Consider the following 20,855-nt stretch of genomic DNA (forward strand, 5'->3'; position numbering starts at 1 on the left):
TGATGTGCAAGCCTTTTTATTTTGACACTTTCTGACGTCACCATTTGACTCTGCTTACCGTGCAAGTTTAAAAAGAATATATTTGCCAATGTTACTAACGCAGTTGTAGTGAGTGTACTGGTGTATCTCGAGAAAATGGAATCAGAACTAATTTCTGTAGTTCAATTAAAAACTCCTTCACTACACAGTAAAATATTATTTTGATTTTAGCTTACAGCTAACGAAAACCTACATTTTACCTTCAAGAAATTAGAATGTTCATAAACTGGCAAAAATAATTTGACAATCAAATGATATTATTGCCCTTGGGAAAAGTATTTTCCTGTCTTGAAAATCTAATTTGTGAGTTTTACTTTTGGAATTGCAATGCAGAAATAAAATGAACAGAGTTTTGTAATTTATTGATATGGATCTTTGTGCTTGAAGTATGAAAAGCATGTGTTGTAGTTCTAAACATAGCGTTAGCTTTTGGTATCCTGAAAATGTGAGATGTATCTGACTTCAACCTATAAAAGAAGTCTGTGGGCCACGATTGATAGCTACTGACAGTGTGGCCAAATATCTCCTCAGACCGCCACTCTACCATAAGTGTATTGAACACAGATAATGCGGGCTCCCCCTTTGGGACTTTGGTCCAAAGTATGATCATTGAGATGGTTGGGAGATGCCTTTGACACATACATACACATACATAGCTGCCACTTTTTATTATTAGCTTATTTCCTGCACAAGATGAAAAAAGTTGTATGTGACAATTTCTTGCATCAACTTGTCAAAAGAAATATATATTACTGAAGCATCGATAAAACTTTTAAAGTCTTCTTTAGTTGAGTGGAATAGGTGCCAGACTTTAATTTTAGCAAAGCAATTTTTTTTTCATCACTATATTTCTGCAGAAAATATAGCAAATGTGTTAAATTACAGAAGTGTATAATAATATTTGCAAACCTGAACTAGCAGCACGGTGAGCGGCTGGTTAGAGTGTCAACCTCACAGTTCTGAGGACCAGGGTTCAATCCCCGGCACCGCCTGTGTGGAGTTTGCATGTTCTCCCTGTGCCTGCGTGGGTTTTCTCCGGGCACTCCGGTTTCCTCCGACATCCCAAAAACATGCATTAATTGGAGACTAAATTGCCGTAGATGTGCGAATGGTGGTTTGTTTCTGTGTGCCCAGCGATTGGCTGGCAACCAGTTCAGGGTGTACCCCGCCTCCTGCCCGATGATAGCTGGGATAGGCTCCAGCACGCCCGCGGCCCTAGTGAGGAGAAGCGGCTCAGAAAATGGATGGATGGACCTGAACTTTGCAATTTTTCCATCACCAGCAGAGGTCAGCATTAAACTTCGCAATTTTTCCATCACCAGCAGAGGTCAGCATTAAACTTTGCAATTTTTTCATCACCAGCAGAGGTCAGCATTATTCTTAATAAAGAAGCCTATCTGTCAACCTTTTAACAGCTTTTCTCTCTTATTTCTGGTCAGTTATTATTTTTACATGTTAAAGGAGACCATTTTTAAAAAATTCACAGGTCTTAACGTGTGACATACTCCAAGGACCAATAATGACATTCAACTTTAAACAGTTTCTTTTTTTTTTGTCTCACTGAAATTAGCCCATTTTGAAGCCCAAGTTTAGCCAATGAAGTGACTGAATAGATGTTAGGGGAGACATACAAATTGTGAAGTAGACTGCACCAGCTTTTAGAAGCTTCATCGGGAGAGAAGGAGTAACATATTTTCACTTTTCTTTTTTGACAGTAAATGTGGCACAAAATGCGGAGGAAAAAACACTCTGTAAATTAAACATAATATCAACATTACCAAGATTCCCCCTGATCTTGACTATGTAACATTTCATTGCTTTGGACTGTGCAGAAAAACAGCGATTAGACGAGTTTTCAGCCATTATCGGAGGATAGGTTGATTATGCGGAGTTCACTGCAATTAAAAAGTCAATTTTCCAAACTACTTTTGGAAAGCACTGTGGTTGCCTCAGCCTGATTATAACAGATAAAGAAAACGAAAATGTTTTACGTACTCACTATGTTCTGTCTTTTGTCTAAGTATTAATTGTTTTTCTTCTTAGTTGTTTGCCGAGCCATCAGCCTCAAGGCTTGCTTGTTTGTCAGATGGCCTGCACCAACATGCCATCTGAAGTATGTCTATTTACTTTCTGTGGGGATACCGCCTGAGCCAACAGCGACCCCCTCACTCGCCCCCGCCGAGGAGGCCACAAGAAGCAGGCGCAAAGGAGGGAGGGCGGGGAATCGATCCGGCGACCCCCGACGCGAGCGCCCCTACCGCCTGAGCCAACTGCAGTGGCTTTTTGAACAGGAAAGCAGGTCAGTTTCACTCGTGTTGTCCAGTTTGTGTCCTTCAGAAATAATCACCTCGCATTTTTCATCTCACATTGACCTACTTTAGACCAAGGCGCTATGAAGTGGTCTGCCAATGTTGGCGCATGAATACATTGTGGTTGTGAAATCAATAAATAACATCAAAACAACCAAAAACTGCAGCAGTAGGCCCCACCTGATGCTGATTGCTAGTCTTTTTCTTTTTTTGCTAGTCTTTCAAGTTACATGAGACTTTTGCTGGTGTTTGCAGACAGCAAGTAAATACAACCTGCTGCTTTGCTCACTCATGCAAATGGACCAGCCAGAAAAGCAATACGAGAGAACAGCCGACATATGAGACCAGGCTGGCCGCATGCTCATTCTTGGCAGAACGGGAAAGCAACACACAGACACACGCACACGTACACACACACATCATACATACAACCCCAATTCCAATGAAGTTGGGACATTGTGTGAAACAAATAAAAACAGAAAACATCCATCCATCCATCCATTTTCTACCATTTGTCCGGGTCGGGTCGCGGGGGCAGTAGCTTTAGCAGGAACGCCCAGACTTCCCTCTCCTCAGCCACTTCATCCAGCTCTTCCGGGGGATCCCGAGGCATTCCCAGGCCAGCCGAAGGACGTAGTCTCTCCAGCGTGTCCTGGGTCGTCCCCGGGGTCTCCTCCCGGTGGGACATGCCCGGAACACCTCACCAGGGAGGCGTCCGGGAGGCATCCGAATCAGATGCCCCAGCCACCTCATCTGACTCCTCTCAATGCGGAGGAGCAGCGGCTCTACTCTGAGATCCTCCCGGATGACCGATCTTCTCTAAGGGAGAGCCCGGACACCCTGTGGAGGAAACTCATTTCGGCCGCTTGTATCCGGGATCCGACCCACAGCTCGTGACCATAGATGAGGGTAGGAACGTAGATCGACCGGTAAATTGAGAGCTTCACCTTTCGGCTTAGCTCCTTCTTTACCACAACGGACCGATACAAAGTCTGCATCGCTGCAGACGCTGCACAGATCCGCCTGTCGATCTCCTGTTCCATTCTTCTCTCACTCGTGAACAAGACCCCAAGATACTTGAACTCCTCCACTTGGGGCAGGATCTCATGGAGAGGGCACGCCACCCTTTTCCGACTGAGGACCATGGTCTCAGGTTTGGAGGTGCTGATTCTCATCCCAGCCGCTTCACACTCGGCTGCGAACTGCTCCAGGGAGAGTTGGAGGTCACGGCTTGATGAAGCCAACAGAACCACATCATCTGCAAAAAGCAGAGATGCAATATTGAGGCCACCAAACTGAACCCCCTCTACGCCTCGGCTCCGCCTTGAAATTCTGTCCATAAATGTTATGAACAGAATCGGTGACACAGGGCAGCCTTGGCGGAGTCCAACTCTCACCAGAAACGAGTCCGACTTACTGCCGGATATGCGGACCAAACTCTGACTCCGGTCGTACAGGGACCGAACAGCCCGTATCAGGGGGTTCGGTACCCCATACTCCCGAAGCACCCTCCACAGGACTCCCCGAGGGACACGGTCGAACGCCTTCTCCAAGTCCACAAAACACATGTAGACTGGTTGGGCGAACTCCCATGCACCCTCGAGGACCCTGCCGAGGGTGTACAGCTGGTCCACTGTAATTTGCTGTGGTCCACAATGATTTGCAAATCATGTTCAACCTATATTTATTTGAATACACTACAAAGACAAGATATTTAATGTTCAAACTGATAAACTTGATAGTTTTTAACAAATAATCATAAACTTAGAATTTTATGGCTGCAACATGTTCCATAAAAGCAGGGACAGCTGGCAAAAAAGGCTGAGGAAGTTGCAGAATGCTCATCAAACACCTGTTTGGAACATCCCACCAATGAACAGGCTAATTGGGAACAGGTGGGTGCCATTATTGGGTATAAAAGGAGCTTCCCTTAATTGCTCAGTCATTCACAAGCAAAGATGAGGCAAGGTTCACCTCTTTGTGAACAAGTGCGTGGGAAAATAGTTGAACAGTTTAAGGACAATGTTCCTCAACGTACAATTGCAAGGAATTTAGGGATTTCATCATCTACGGTCCCTAATATCATCAAAAGGTTCAGAGAATCTGGAGAAATCACTGCATGGAAGCGGTAAGGCCGAAAACTAACATTGAATTCGATCCCTCAGGCAGCACTGCATCAAAAACCGACATCAATGTGTAAAGGATATCACCACATGGGCTCAGAAACACTTCAGAAAACCAATGCCAGTAAATACAGTTCGGTGCTACATCCGTAAGTGCAACTTGAAACTCTACTATGCAAAGCAAAAGCCATTTATCCACAACACCCAGAAACGCCGCCGGCTTCTCTGGGCCCGAGCTCATTTAAGATGGACTGATGAAAAGTGGAAAAGTGTTCTGTGGTCCGACGAGTCCACATTTCAAATTGTTTTGGGAAATTATGGACGTCGTGTCCTCCGGGCCAAAAAGGAAAAGAACCATCCGGACTGTTATGGACGCAAAGTTCAAAAGTGTGATGGTATGGGGCTGTGTTAGTGCCAATGGCATGGGTAACTTACACATCTGTGAAGGCTCCATTAATGCTAAAAGGTACATACAGGTTTTGGAGAAACATATGCTGCCATCCAAGCAACGTCTTTTTAATGGACGCCCCTCCTTATTTCAGCAAGACAATGCCAAACCACATTCTGCACGTGTTACAACAGCGTGGCTTCGTAGTTAAAGAGTGCGGGTACTAAACTGGCCTGCCTGCAGTCCAGATCTGTCTCTCATTGAAAATGTGTGGCGCATTATGAAGCGTAAAATACGATAACAGAGACCCCAGACTGTTGAACAGCTGAAGCTGTATATCAAGCAGGAATGGGAAATAATTCCACCTCCAAAGCTTCAACCATTAGTGTTCTCAGTTCCCAAACGTATTGAATGTTGTTAAAAGAAAAGGTGATGTAACACAGTGGTAAACATGACCCTGTCTACAATTTTTTGGAACATGTTGCAGCCATAAAATTCTAATTAATGATTATTTGCTAAAAACAATAAAGTTTATCAGTTTGAACATTAAATATCTTGTCTTTGTGTATTCAATTAAATATAGGTTGTACATGGATGGATGGCTGGATGGATAGGTCAGTCAATCAATCGATAGTTCCTATTCTTCAGTCACAGGGTTAATACGATGTCATTCCAACCCTTTGCAACTGTAACAACTTCAACTCTTCAGGGAAGGCTTTCTAAAAGATTTAGGAGTGTAATTATGGAAATGTTTTTATCCATTTATCCATAAACTCTCCCATCCATGTCTTTGTGCACAAGTGCATAGTCATGTTGGAACAGGAAGGGGTCATCCCCAAACTGTTTTTACTGTCCAAAATCTCTTGGTATGCGGAAGTATTCAGAGATCCGCTCACTGGAACGAAGGGGCCAATATTTTCTAAAAATTCCATGCTTCCGACTTTTTGGGAACAGTTGGCCCCTTGCTGTTCCAACATGACTATGCACCAATGCACCAAGCAAGGTCCATAAAGACATTGATGAGAAAGTTTGGAATGGCTGACCTTGACTGGCCTGCTGAGTCCTGACCTCAGCCCGATAGAACACCTTTGGGAAGAATTGGAGCGGAGACTGAGAGCCAGACCTTCTCGTCCAACATAATTGTGAGACCTCAAAAATGCACTTCTGGAAGAATTGTCAAAAATTCCCATAAACAAACTCCTAAACCTTGTGGAAAGCCTTGCCTGTTATAGCTGCAATGGGTGGCCCAATATCATAATAAATCCTATGGATTAAAGAGCTGTTTTCAATTTTAGGACCTTCAATCTTAAGCATTATTACAGTATCCCCCCCCCCATCTCCCACTTCCATCTCAATGCTGAGAAGCATTCCTTCATTAGATTGAGAAAATAATTGCATTGTCACACATGTAGTGCTGGGTTTCAAACCACTCGTTCACAAAGTGGTGGAACCCAAATGATGACATAAGACGTCATGCCAGGCCTCAACAGTAGCCCCCTCTCCAAGTGGAATCAGCCTGTGCAGCCGTGAATTGAGGAAGGTGATGTGGCCTTTTAACTTTTTAGGGATTAAGGGCCAATGCATGAAGCCAAGTACTGTAAAATCTTGAATGAAAACCTTTCATGGTCTGTGTTTCTGATAAGATTTAGTTTGTTTCATGTTTTGTCAAGTCTGTTTTCATCTCCACCTGTTCTCGTCAGCCCTCTACCTTCGATCAACCAATTAACTCCCCCCAGCCACTTGTCTTGTCCAGGTGTGCCTCGTTGTCTCGTCGGTTTGTTTGTATTGAGTTCCCTGGTTTTGTTCTGCCTGTGTCCGATCATTGTTGTCATCACACGTCATGTTTCCTAAGTGCTGTTGTGCCAGTTTCCCCATGTTTATTGGTTACTTTGAACATTGTTTTTTGCACTTTGTTGCTTTAGTATTTGCTTCCACGTGCCTTGTATGCCTTTTTGTTTCTTGACAATACATTTTTTTTTTCTGAGTACATCCTGCACTCCGGCCTGCCTGCTCGCTTCCCTGCACTCGGGTCCACCTTTTGCCTCCAACACCACGAAACGCCTCAAATTGTATCAAAACCTCCTTTCCTCAGCAAGAACACTGAAGATGGTTCATGAATGTGTCTTCCAGCATGACTATGATTCAAAACATACTGCTAGGGAGTGGCTCAATCCCTGTAAAGTGAAAAGTCTTCTAAAGTTAACACACCACAGAGAAGTGTTTTGTTAACAACCCTGCCAAATTTGAATGATTTCAAATTGTAAAGTATACAAAATGGAGGCTTAAAAATCATGAACACTCAAGCACATCTCTGAATTCACTTTACAGGGTCTTTAAGGCCATGCAGAGGCAAAGTCGGTCTTCAAGACCTCAACGCAATAGAAAACGTGTGGCGGGAACTCAAGCTTTGAGTTTCCAAGCGACAGCCAAGAAACTTAAAGGATTTAAAGCAAGTCCTGAGCTGTGGACAAACCTGGTGAGCAGCTACAAGAAACATCTACTGAATTAGTTTTGTTTTGGAATCAAACACATATTTCAAGCAATAAAATGCGCAATATTGTGTAACTTTGAAACAAAAGAACAGGAAAGGCCTGAGGTTATTCAACAGGCTTTGTTGTCTAAAAACAACTAGCTTGAAAACAACTCCAACATCGTCCTCATTCCATGTCTCTCCATCACTCTTCCTCCCTCGTTTGTTCAGTCCCTCTCCCTCAAACAAACCAAGGCCACCTCCTTATTTGTCTCCGTGCTAGCAAGGTCAGACTCAACCAGTACAAAACAGCAACTGGGAAACATGTCTTCACACGCTTATCTGCAATACTGTCCCTCAAGACATCAATAAGAACAAGGCCATAGTGTCTTCAGTGTGTGATTGTGTTGTTTTGTATTGGGTGTATGGTCCTTTAAAGGCCCTAATGCTCAACCACATAGTCCTCTATGGTAGCAAAAAGTTGAAAATAATATTGTACATTTTGGGAATACGAGTTGACTAGTGACCAGGGGTTGAACGACTAGACTAGATTTTGTGGTCGATTATAATGTGAAGAAAGTCGAGGGCAAGCTGATTAATCGATGACATCATTTATACTTTTTTCAGTAAAGTGCCGCTCAGCAGTCCCCAAACCTTTCTGCGCCACAGACCAGTTTTGTGTAAAGCCTTATTTCGACAGACCGGCAATCAAACAGAAACAAATGGTTAACAGTACAACTCAGCATGTAGTAGTTGAACGAACCGGCCTGTCTCATCTTGTGTTCCAGAGCTTAACATGTTCTAAGACAGGACAATGTAACCAGGCTCCAAAAAAATGAAAAATTTCTTTGTTTTACTGTTTCGATTTCAAGAGTGCTTTTATTGTATTTGAAAATATACTTGCATATTTCGCAAGTGACCGTGCTACCGGTCTCATTTTTTGGTAAAAATACTTCCACACGCTTGTAGTGTGCCATAGTACGGCTGTGTGTTACAACACAGTGTCGTAAAGTGACACAATGTCATGATGTTGCTTGTTGCGCGATGTAATCACAGTTGTTGCCCGCGCAATTTTCAACATAATATTTGGGCGATGAACAGGCACATGGCCAAGCGGTGCTCAAGCACCTTCCCCTTTTGCCCAGGATGAAAAAAAGTGCCCTTTTAGCTGCAGCCCCTTTTTTTCCTCACTCATCAATATTTTGAAAATATTTAATTACCCTTTTCGGTCATCAATTCCACAAATTTGAGGGACATTTATTTGTGTCCTTGGGAGAACTGTACATAGGCTCCCACCTTAATTTATTTGGGGTTTATCAGAGGCACTTTAAATAGCGGCAGTTGTGTGCTGACCACCATTTAACATGTGATTAATTCTAAACGAAGCCACATCCTCTTTTATGAAAGGGTGTGTGAACTTGTGCAACTACATTATCTCTATTTCTCCTCTCTAAAAAAAATTCTATTGAGTTGAACAGGTTAGAGGTTGGCGGCACGGTGGCCGACTGGTTAGCGCGTCTGCCTCACAGTTCTTCCACACCGCTAGTCTTGCAGTCCTGCTGGTATGAAGATTTTAAGACGAGTGGCACTTGGAATACTGCCATTCTTATCCATAACGAGCTTATTTTCGTATTCTCGGCCCCGTGCCGACGTATGAAGACTACATGCCTTTGTTGGCCACACACTCTGCTGCTCCACAGAGCGTTATAGTCCGCCGACGGCAGCAGAAGGGAGAGTTTATGGTGAGTCCTCCATAAATTGGACGACTGGAAGAAGAGATGACAAAAACACGCCAAGCTTTTAAGCGTTGACGCAGCGTTGTAAAGTCGACTAGTCAATGAGTGCACCCCTTACTAGTGACATGGTGGCAATGGTGAAAGTTTCACATCCTCAATATCCTCTTGACTATCATATTCATACAGTATTTCATCAACAATACATGTGATTTAATACCGTTGTTATGTAGGTTATACATTACTAGAGTACAGTATTGCGAAAGGTTTTAGGTCACCACTAGCTTTGTTGTTTTAGTCACCTTTTTTAGTCCTAAACATCGTTTACTTTCGGAATCTTCAAAAGATAAACGATGCACTGACAGTGTTCAAACTGTGAAAAACAAAACAAGGTGCTAAGGTCAGGAGCTACGTGGCGCTAACGTGTGGTAAAATCTTGTGAGTGACCCTAATGGAGGTATGCACTGTTGAAAATGGATGGTGCAGACAATAAAGGGCACAAACTACAAAAACAACTCGTTGAATTAAAATGCCTCTACAACTGTTATCAGTCCAAACTGAGCATTAGTACCAAATTTAGTGTAACCAATGAACTGTCTGCTGAGTGTACTAATGCAAAGGTGTAAAAAGATATATCGGATAAATCTTGCCATTTTCAGTGTTTAACTTTGCCTGACTATATAATCCCTGCTACATTTGCTCTGTTGATGGAACGAAGTGGAACTTGGCAGGAGACTATAAGCTTTGTCTCTCCCATGCTGGCTAACAGGATGCACAGCAGGAAGGCCACGGAGCCTCCAGGGGAACGAGAGGCCTCGGAAATGGGCTGCGACTCGGGTCAGGGCCGTGAACTGAACAAATGGGGCCAATGGGATGCCATTAATACACTCAAGTCAGGGGGTCACTGCAGGACTCTTACTCCTTTTGCAACATCTGCTGTCTCTTCCTCCCTTTCAAATAGTTGTGTCTGCCATTCAGTACTTGACACTGTATGCTTCGAATCACTGAAGCAAGTTTAGGCAAGTTGAGCGTGTTATGTTTGACACGCGACTCTGTTGAAGATGGTGCTGCTGGATTAATCAGGCCAAAGTTGTCAAATTGCTGAAGTGAGGTTTTTCGAATGAAAAAAAAAAACTTTAAAAAACTTGGGATTCAAACTTATTTTAAAGCATTTTTTTCTGACTTTTACCAAGCCAAGGCAGATGTTGTACAGGGTTGAACAAATTTTCACAGTACACCACCCAAAAAAAAAAATGACAGTGTTGCCTTGAGATAAGTTTAATTCATTCCGAGGCACCCAAAGCAAAATTTCACAAATTAATCACTAAGATATATTCACATCATTTTTGGAAAAAGATAAAGAATATATGCCTGTTATATTGTCTGTCTACATGTGTTGCTCCACCATGAGTGTTCAAATAGTCATTGCTTAAACGGTTCATAACATTGCAATGCTATTGCTATTTGTTAGCCTATGTCATTTGGCATTGTTTTTTAGCATTATGCTAAGGTGGATACACAGGTTAATTGTACCTTCTGCCATCTAGTGGAAGAGCATTTAGTTGTTCTGCCTGTCACTATATGTCACTGGCATACAAAAGATAATTTTCCGACTAATTAAATAAAATTGTATAAGTCCTAAGCGGAACGGAAAATGAATGAATGAATGTATAAGTCCTGGTTGGGAATCATTGCTCTAAAGCACAACATATGTTTTACCTGTTTAAGAAGCACAGGGCCTGAATTCACTCACTCTCTGGAAATGCATGAAAGCTACATAAAAACCCAAGCACGATCAAACGACACTCACTTGGGAGCAAGATACCGCAATGAGGAAAAATAAGCATTAAAAAGGAAGAAATACTTGATGGTGCACCGCAAAAAGCCAAACACGGCCTCCACGCTGTTGATTGGTTTTTAAAAGAGAGCCAAAGAGCAAAAGGGGAGACTTCATCGTGCGAAGGTTGCGAAAACAAGCCAGGCATTTATTTTTAAAAGGCTCAGTCTCCCCTGCTGCGCACTTGGCATACCAAATGTCTTTTTCGCCCACAATTCATACACAAAGCTGTCACGACACAACAACAGCAGGTGCACACACAGACAAGAGAGGCCACACTGGCTCACATGCTCGACTGTTGATCGCCGTTGTGAAGAAAGGTGACAAAACAAAATTTTGGGAACAGTGGCCCGGCACACGGCTGCACTGTTTGCTGCTCCTCCACATGTTGGCACACTTGGTACCAACCCAGGAGTGGGCAAAAAAAAAAGCCACATCTGAGTTTTCAGATGGACAGATGGGCCAGGAAGTCTGTAAGAAAAAGAGTTATAATTTGTAAGTAACCTGGCTAATTTAAATGATATTTCATACAAATATATAAATCATAAACAGATTTTTAACCAACCAATTTTAGGGAAAAAAACAAAAATCTAAACGTGTGTGCAAATATTACATTACTTTTGATCATGTAAATGCTTGGTGTGCCGGATTAAAGGAGAAAAACTGGAATAAAAAATATAGTTGGTTTTCTAATTGCAGCAACAACCGTAAACTGTAATTCATCCCGAAGATGTTTCATGGGGTTGAGGTCAGGGCTTTCATGTTCTTTCACCCCATGCCTTCTCCAAGCAGATTCCAGTATTCTCTAGTGTTATACTCAAGACCACACTATCCGAGACCAAGACTTTGCCCGAGACCAGAACTCACTGAGACCAAGATAAGACCAAGACTTGCGAGTCGAGACCGAATCAAGACCAAGACCGTAAAAAATCAATTTGAAAAAGGATCATGTTGAACAGTTAAACAGCATTCTCTCTTGAATTTGAATTGTTTTTAAATACGTTTGACAGCCAAAAACATGGTGTGTGAACTCTTTCAAAGCACAACATGCCAAATTCTTTCAAAAAATACATCTCGGTACATATTTAAAAATGATATACAAGTGTAGAAATTGATTACGAGTGCTGCTACAAAGAGTGATAAAATAGCCAATTTAGTTGATTTGTACTAAGCTATAGCCAAAGTATAATACTCTTAAACGTAGTCAGTTTAAGTTGGAATTAAAACTTCAAAATTTGGTTCGCTGGTGTTACTTACAGTTAACGTTAGCTTACCTAAATTGAAGGTGTTTGTTGTTTTACCAAGTGCTTCTCATTATAACAATAATGAAGTTGCAGAATAGCAGATCAGTGCTGGTCTTGACCGGTCTCAATGGCCAGTCCAAGACTGGGCCAAGATCAAGACTTTGGGAGTCAAGTCCAAGAGAAGACCAAGACCTTAGAAATGTGGTCTCGAGACCAAGACCAGTCTCGAGTGTTACAACACTAGTTTTATGACTCTCAATCTGAATATTGAGGGATTTTATTTGGGGGGTCAAAATGATTTTTCATGTCTGTTTCGAACCCCTATCATTTTCTTCTCTCTATAAAATGAAAAAAATAATAATAAATATCGTGATGTGAGAAGTAATCGTCTCCAGTTAGGATTTTAGGGAACTTAGGTTGAAGTTACTAAAACCTAACCACTTTAACGGTATATATCAATCCATCTATTTTCTATAGTGCTTGTCCTTGTGAGGTTCACCGGTGAGCTGGAGCCTATCCTAACTGACTTTAGGCAAGAAGCCGGGTACACCCCAAACTGGTCGTCAGCCAGTCGCAAGGCACTGGTCTATATACTCATTATGCAAAATTGGAAGAGAGTGGTACCTTGAATTCAAAATAAATGATCATCAAAAGCAGCAGTCAAACGAGTGGCTGTTTACACACCTGATGAGAACTACAGCTGGGTCAATATTTAACACGATCATACGTGAATGGAAGTTGACTATTTGAAAAATGTTGTTTTTACAAGCTTAGATCATCTGTCCTCGAGCTACAGCAGCAACATAATTGAGCCACTGAGAACTCCAGTGGGCTAACTCCATCTCGATCACTTTGCAGGAAAGTGATTTAAAGTTTTATGGCTATCGCGCAATTGACAAATGTGATCCAAGTTCAAACATTCGTCATTCAATGTTTATCAATAGTTTCATACATTATGACAAATAACAGTCACTAACATGCAGAAGCATTGGCATCCAAGCTAAAAAATAATAATAATAAGTGCAATAATTGACCACCCTGTCAAATTTGGTACTAAGCCTTGATTGAGACCAGTATTCAGCGGAAACCTCGTTGGTCCAAATACAGTGGAGCCCCGCTATTCGTGGGGGATAATGACCTGCCCCGACCACGAATAGCGAAAATCCTCGAATAATTGATGCCCATAATTGTGTTGAAAATGTTTTTGTTTTGTTTTACCCCCCAAAACATCTTGAATAAGCAGGAATATATTGCCCAAAAAAGTTTTCCATGAAAAAATGCAAGTCGGTTCTCGAAAAAAAATACAAAAATAAAAATTGAAGTCTGGATATTTTTTTTAGACAATAACAAAAGAAATTGGTTAGATACATTGGAGTAGGCCTGTTTGGTTAAAAATGGATCGCTGTGATGCTTCGATGCAGAAGGAGGTGGTCAGCCATGAACGTGCTTTTGCTTGTGGCTGTGTTTCATGAAAAGTGATTTTGGAGATGCGATGATTCTGCCCCAACCGTCACGATATGAAAGATATGCCTTTTCTCTATTGCTTTCTGCACTAAATTTAAAAATGACAAAAAGTGAAGTAGCCCACTCGGTGCTCCATCTGTCGAGTACAGCCAGTCACCTGTTTCATTTCCATTCTGGCACAAAGAATGACTCATTTTTGATACTTGCTTCGTAGACGATTTCACAAGATGACAAAACTAATGTTACTTTCCTGGGCCACTATAGCAATTAGTAGTCCGATTGGTGAGATTAGCACGGATCAGGGAGATTAATGAGGCAATTGAACAGATGGTCAAGAGGTCACAGACTCAGTGTGTGGTCTCAAATGCACGACAACGTAGAGTCGATTTGCATGTAAAAAATGTGTTCACACATTTGTATCATTACGATGAGTTACATTCTTCCATTGACATGCTTGCTTGAAAGTTTCCAAAGAGGTCGATTAGATCATGGGAATTGGGCACACACCCACAGTAGTCATGAAAAAGAGGAGGTCTGGTTTTAAAACCACAAGGGGAACTAAAAGCGGCTGCGCCCTTTGCAAACTTTGGGGAGAGAAACTCAGCACCTTAGAGACATGTTGGTCAGAGAAAAGAAGAAATGTCTTCTGGAGAGTTCCTTCAGCCTATCTGTACAAATCCCCTGACATAATAAATATGCTTTTACGTGATTATAAGCATGGGATCTATCCTTGACCTTTGCAGGAGTCCTGTCTTGTTTTTCACTAAGGGAATATAATCATCCGAATATATCTCTCAGGAAGCCTCATTTCCAAATGACCTGCTCACAGTCGCACGCACTCTGTCTGTGCAAGTGAGAATACCAACGTAAGTACTCAGTGAATGTCTCCAGTATTAAAGAGTAGATGAATGCCAAACACTGTAAATGAGGGAAATACACTTTTCATTTCACACACCATTAAGAACCCAAAGCACACATGGCTTTTCTGTACTTTTCTGCATCCTGCCAGCTTTGAGGCTCATTTGGCGCGCGAGCTGGACAGGAATTGAAAATGAACAAAACAATCAAGATCATCTTTCTGGCTTAAGCAGTACAGGACAGTAAAAAAAAAAAACTGTTTTCGTATCATACAAGCACGTCCATACATGTGCAAGCCTTAGTAGTGTGGAATGAACATGAAGAATTTGTGCATGCATGTTTTTATGCTTGAAGACCACAACGTGTGGAAAAACCCACACTACGTAAAAGTTGTTTGAGCATTTATTCAGTAATAGTCATCAATCAAAACCAGGGAAGGGATATTATTCCTTATTATATTTGATATTATTGTAAGCCACAGTAACATTATACACAGTTAACGCTGCACTTAAATATAGCAAAATAAAAAAAACAATTTAAAAAAAAATATATATATATATATTCATAAAAAGTGTCTCGACAAAAATGCATTCCACATAGGTTAAATCCGTTGACCTAAATAAATGTTTGAAAAAAATGATTTCTAAAAGTTTAACTGAAATGTACTGTACCTAAAATTCAAATGCAGATGACGTGTCCCTAACAAATGTACTGTACTGGATTTAAAGAAACTGTTGAAACCACTAACATTCTGCACATTTAATTTAGTGATTCTATCAGGTGCCACAACAGGGAGCCTGCATGCCACACAAATCACTGCACTAGTAAAACTTGGGTTTTTGCATGTTAAAGATCACTTTTTCATATGCCGAATACTCTTTGTACTTAGTCCTCACTTCAAAGACTATTCAGCACACAAGTACGATCCACTAGTAGAATGACTGTGTCTTACTAGTAACGTTTTTTTTCCCACTACCGTATGGCATTTCTGACCATAGCTGTAGGACAACTACATGTTACTAGTGAGACTGTGCACAAGTTGACATCTGCACGCTGCTAGTCCTATTGAAGCGCTAAACGTTACCTAGTAGAATTTAATAATGTCCACTTGCACGTATTTGTCCTAATATGCCAACGTTGTGTTGCTAGTGTGCTGAAATGTCCTACTAGTTGTGTGTGGTCACACACTAGTAGTGTGTAATTGAATACTAGTAACTTAGTAACTGTTTTGAGCATTTTTCCGATATCCGTGATATCCAGTTGAAGGTTGTACTTGCAGGCCACAAGTGGCACTGGGAGAGGAAAAAATCATTAGTCGTAAGACTTCTTGGCTACTAGTGCACCCTAGAGGGTACTAGTTCATGGCCCTTAAATTGGATACTACAGATATTCAATACATGCTCAATCGGCTTTCCATATTACCAAGACATTGACATTTAGAGCCTGGAAATGTTGCTCACCTAAATGAAATGGGAAATAAGTGAAAGTTTTATGCGGGCCATGAGGCAATTATGCTGAAACAAAATGAGTCCAACGGGGAAAGAGTCAAGAGGTTGAACAATAGAACTCTTTTGTTCATGTCTGGGGCCACGGGGGGGCAGTAGTGAGCTTTATAGGGCTGGTTTACAGAAACAGGTGAAAACAATCAACTTAACCACCATTTGCTTTTTCAGCCACAGAATAGATAGACACTGCTTTTCCAATGTGAATGATCCAATTCATGATGTACTTATTTAATATAGTTTATATTGTATATGATGTTCAGTGCATTGGGAAAGTATTCACTGCGCTTCACTTTGCCCACAAATTATTTTTCAGCCGTATTCCAAGTGAGTAAATTCCCCCCCTCCACACACACACACACACACAACACCCCATAATAACAACATGAAACATGGCAAAATAAATATTTGGCTTTGAAGGCTTAAACACTATCATAAAAACTGACATATGTACATTTACAGCCTAAATTCTAATATTTGTTCCATGAGCCTATATTAATTTGACTTGCAACAGTGTTTTCTCTTCATTTCAAAGCATTTCTCTTGGCTGCACTGCTTCCCATGTGTACAGTATGTAGCTTTTGGATTTTTTGTTTTTTGTGTTGTCCAATCAGATTTCAGCCTGTATGTGTTGCTGCGTTATTCTAATGTGCCCAGGGCCTTCCAAATTCATAGCGCCGCGATTGTGAACAACTGAGGGAAGCTCCTTTTATACCCTATCATGACACTCACCTGTTTCCAATTAACCTGTTCACCTGTGGACTGTTCCAAACAGGTGTTGTTTTTTTAGCATTCATCCACTTTCCCAGTCTTTTGTTGCCTCTGTCGCAGCTCTTTTGGAATGTGTTGCAGGCATCAAATTCAAAACTAGAGCATATTTGCAAAAAAAAACCAAAAAAAACAATAATGTTCCTCAGCTTGAACTTTACACCTGTATATCTTGTGTTTGTAGTGTATTCAATTGAATAAATGCTGGAAAGGATTTGCAGATCATTGTATGTCCCAACGTCCCAACTTCATTAGAATTGGGGTTTGTATATAAATATGACTGTACGTCTGTCTGTCAAGTCTAATCTATTATCTGATGCGGGGTCATCAGTATGTAATTAGAGCAACAAACAGCAATCAAGGCAGCCTTTCGTTCCCATTTAGTTCATGCTGAGTCATGGATTAGTGGGTCATGAATAGAAGAAAGCAAGGATGTAGTTTTTGTGACAAGGGAGTGTGTTCACCTGGAAGTCATTTAGCCTGCAAATTATTTAATTTGAGTAGAAATTAAATGATATATATATACACACACGCACCATGTTTAAGGTACCTCTGTTCAGTTACATCATTAGTATTTGCTTGACACTGTTTTTGTACATTCTAAGATGTTTTTTATAGATCTACAGTAGTTTTTCGTTTATTTGTTCTTGCACTTTATTGTTGTCCTTGCTGTTGCAGTTTTTTAGGCTTATACGATATTCAATATCCCACTTATTGCTTCATCCCTTTGAATGTTGTGTAACTCAACACCAGTTCATTCCTTTTAGTGAAATTATTTCCATTTATTACACTCATTGTAATCCATCAAGGGTGGATTCAACAATGAATGATCAATAATTCATATTATTGGCATAAATTGAGTTTCAAAAAATCTAATTTCGCTTAGGGGCCCCATGGAGACTTGGGCGGGCTCCGGTTTAATATTTGATAAAAATGTATACATTGAAACGTATATATTTACATGTGCTATATTTAATATTCAGAAACAAAACAAGTGGCTGATACAGTATGTGTTCTAGTCCTGGCTTTTGTTCTTGCATCTTTTTTCATACGCTCCATCCCCTGCTCCATGACTAAGAAATCGGTGGGTGGTTTGGGTGCAGGGGATTTACAGATGTTCTGTGCTCAGAATCTGGGTAAAAGGTCAGCATGCCGGTTGAGATGGGAGCGGACATTTTGGGTGATTGAATAAGCAGCTGTAGGTGAGGTGTAGATCTGCCACTGATCGTTAACGCACAACTGGCCACAAACATTCCTGACTATTTCCACTCACACTGCACTCTTGTTTTTTGTTTTAAATGCGGTACTTCATTCATGCTGTTAATTTAATTATGGATTCATAAAGTACCGGCATATGTCTCTATTATTCATTTAGGCCACTGATATAACCCTAGCTAGATGTTGTTGTGATTTCTATAGGGCACAACTTTGATGAAATATAGATTGGTAGATAGGCTATAAAATTCATTTTTTGTCAGCAATAAGTGGTTTTAGTGAGCACAGAAAATAAATGAATGGTGTTTTTCCCATTTAGTTCAATCATAATATAAAGGATCTGAAAATGATATATTGCTTTGTGAGACAAGTCCTCAATTTATTTATTTGACAATATAATTCCAATAGCATTCTTCAATGATTCTAAAGTTGCCATAGAAAGAGTGTCAAATAAATTTTTGTCACGAACCACGTCGTAGTTATGATTTTCCTCCGAGGGCTGTAAATTCACCTAATCGTATACTTCAGTAATTCTCAAAAGTGTGGTAAGTTTACCACTAGTGGAACGTGTGCTCCCCCCAGTGGTAGATGTAAGAATCACAGTACAGTTCAGTTGTATTTAACTTTTAAGTTAATACATTTTCATTTAAAAATTGTTTTATTTTTAAACAATTGTTTTGGTAACATTTTTATTCAACTTTTATTTGAAATACACATTGAATCATTATTTAATTGCAGTTTTGTGTGTTTCTCTAAGTCGAATTTTAATGTTAGTGTTATTCATTGCCTTTTTTGGGTCTAGTTTAGTATAGTATTGAAGCCTATACAATGAAGGCTTTTAATTCAATTTTTTATTTTTTTTTGTACACAAGAATATGTGGCGCTCGGGATTGACCTTTTTTCCCCTATATAATTAACAAGACGAATACCGGTTTTTAGTCTAAAAGTCCAGACTAACTGCAGTGCAAAAAAGTGTAATTTCACAGGCTGTATTTAAAAAACAAAACAAAAGCAGATTTTTTCTAAATGGGCTTCTTGAAAGCAATTGTTTCCTGTAAATGGGTATGAATGGCAGGAAGAGTCTTTTTGCCAGGAACTCAGCAACTTTTGGCAATCCTGGTGGAAAAACCACGCACACTTTGTCAAGGCTTTCAGGAGCATAAAGCATGTTTGTTACATTCCAGACACATAAGCGAGGGCCCTGTAATTCCTCTGCTGCAACGAATTTCGCCCCCAGGCACTGTCAACAGTCAGCAGTTACCTTTCACCTACTTAGTCTGCAGACAAGAGAGGGTTAAAGGCGTCTGCTCCGTCTTTGTGGTGCAGCCCTGCATCACATACAGCTCCCAGCAGAGGTTGTAATGTGGCTCTTTTCTGTGCTGTGAACTTTCCCCTAATTCTCACACTGGTTCTGCCTCCCAGCAGAATATCCATGAATAAGGTAGGTAGCATCAATGACACCGATAACATCAATTAGGACATTAAATACCAGAGTCATCGAGAAAATACATTTTATCGATCGCCGAAACACAAAATCTGAATTATTTGTACCATATTTCAGACCGACTGAATATGAGCAACCTTCCCTTGGTGTCATCATCAAAAGTGAAATCCGCCAATCAGAAAATTCTGTTAACAGGAGGATTTGCGTTTCGGCCTTTGTTATTTTGATCTTGAACTATGTTATCGTTTCAGCTTGAATTTCTTTGAAGTTTTCATCAATTCACGAAAAGTGGAATACAATTCTGTCTAAAGTCTTGTAAAGGCTGGTAGATGACAACTAAATGTAATTTCTGTGGTTGAACGACGAAAGATTTTTTTGTGGTCCACTACAATGTAATGAAAGTCGAACCCAAGTTTTTCAGCGCAGTACAGCGGCCCACAACAGTTTTTGCACCACGAATGAATAAAAATACAGGTCACCATTACGCTGAATGCAGTTGTTGTAATTAGTGAAAGCCGTGCACTTCCTTTTCCTCCTCAACAAGTCAACCAGTCCCATCGTTGTTCTGGGACATTGGAGCCAGGCTCCAAAAAATTACGAATTTCTCTGTTTCACTTGTTCATCAGTAGACTTTTAAGTTTCAAACGTCGATGCGGACTAGTATTTGTTGACTAGTCAGATAATTTGTTCAACCCTGATTCTGCACTAAATTGGATGAAGACCAATGGAATGAACACAATCAGTTCTGTGTCACTGGTTGACTTTCAAGCTGTTCTAATCCAGACAAATTTCGTTCCCCCCACTCGCTCACACAGTTCTCTAAATAAGAGGCCAAGCGTGTTTGCTCGAAGCTGGTTATTTGTCACTCCGAGTTATAGTTTACTGTTAAACTGACCAACAAAAATGTATTAATTATTGTTCATTTAACATCAAAATATTTGACCATACCATAAAATATCAAACATCTGGTATATTAATGTTAACATATAATATGAAACAGCATAGACGGGCTAATGGAAATTTGCTTAGATTTTACGGTAAGTATACACCTTCAATCAACTGCTACTTTAAAACATGGAGCAGCAACACATACAAGCAGTTACAACATACAACAATACTCACGGGCAAATATTCTCCGTGCTCTCTCGTAACAACAACTATTACTGAAGCTTTGTTTGGGACCTTCTCTGCCTCTTCTTCTTACTTTTAATCACGGCAGTAGACCTCAGTTATGTTATGTTGGGGTACAATATGGTTCTACACTGAAATTGCAAAACTAAAAATTCAGACTTTCCTGTATACTGTAAAAAGACATTTTAAAAAGGGTTGCTTAAAAAAACTGCGATATAGAGGGCCCAAACAATTAATTGTGACGTATAGCCTACTTGTACTGTATACGCCATTCTGTGTTTCATACGACTAACTATGAGTCATGAATTCTGCCCCACCTTGTAGGTTTAC

This window comes from Phycodurus eques, chromosome 13, assembly GCF_024500275.1.
Source record: "Phycodurus eques isolate BA_2022a chromosome 13, UOR_Pequ_1.1, whole genome shotgun sequence".
Classification (NCBI taxonomy): Eukaryota; Metazoa; Chordata; class Actinopteri; order Syngnathiformes; family Syngnathidae; genus Phycodurus; species Phycodurus eques.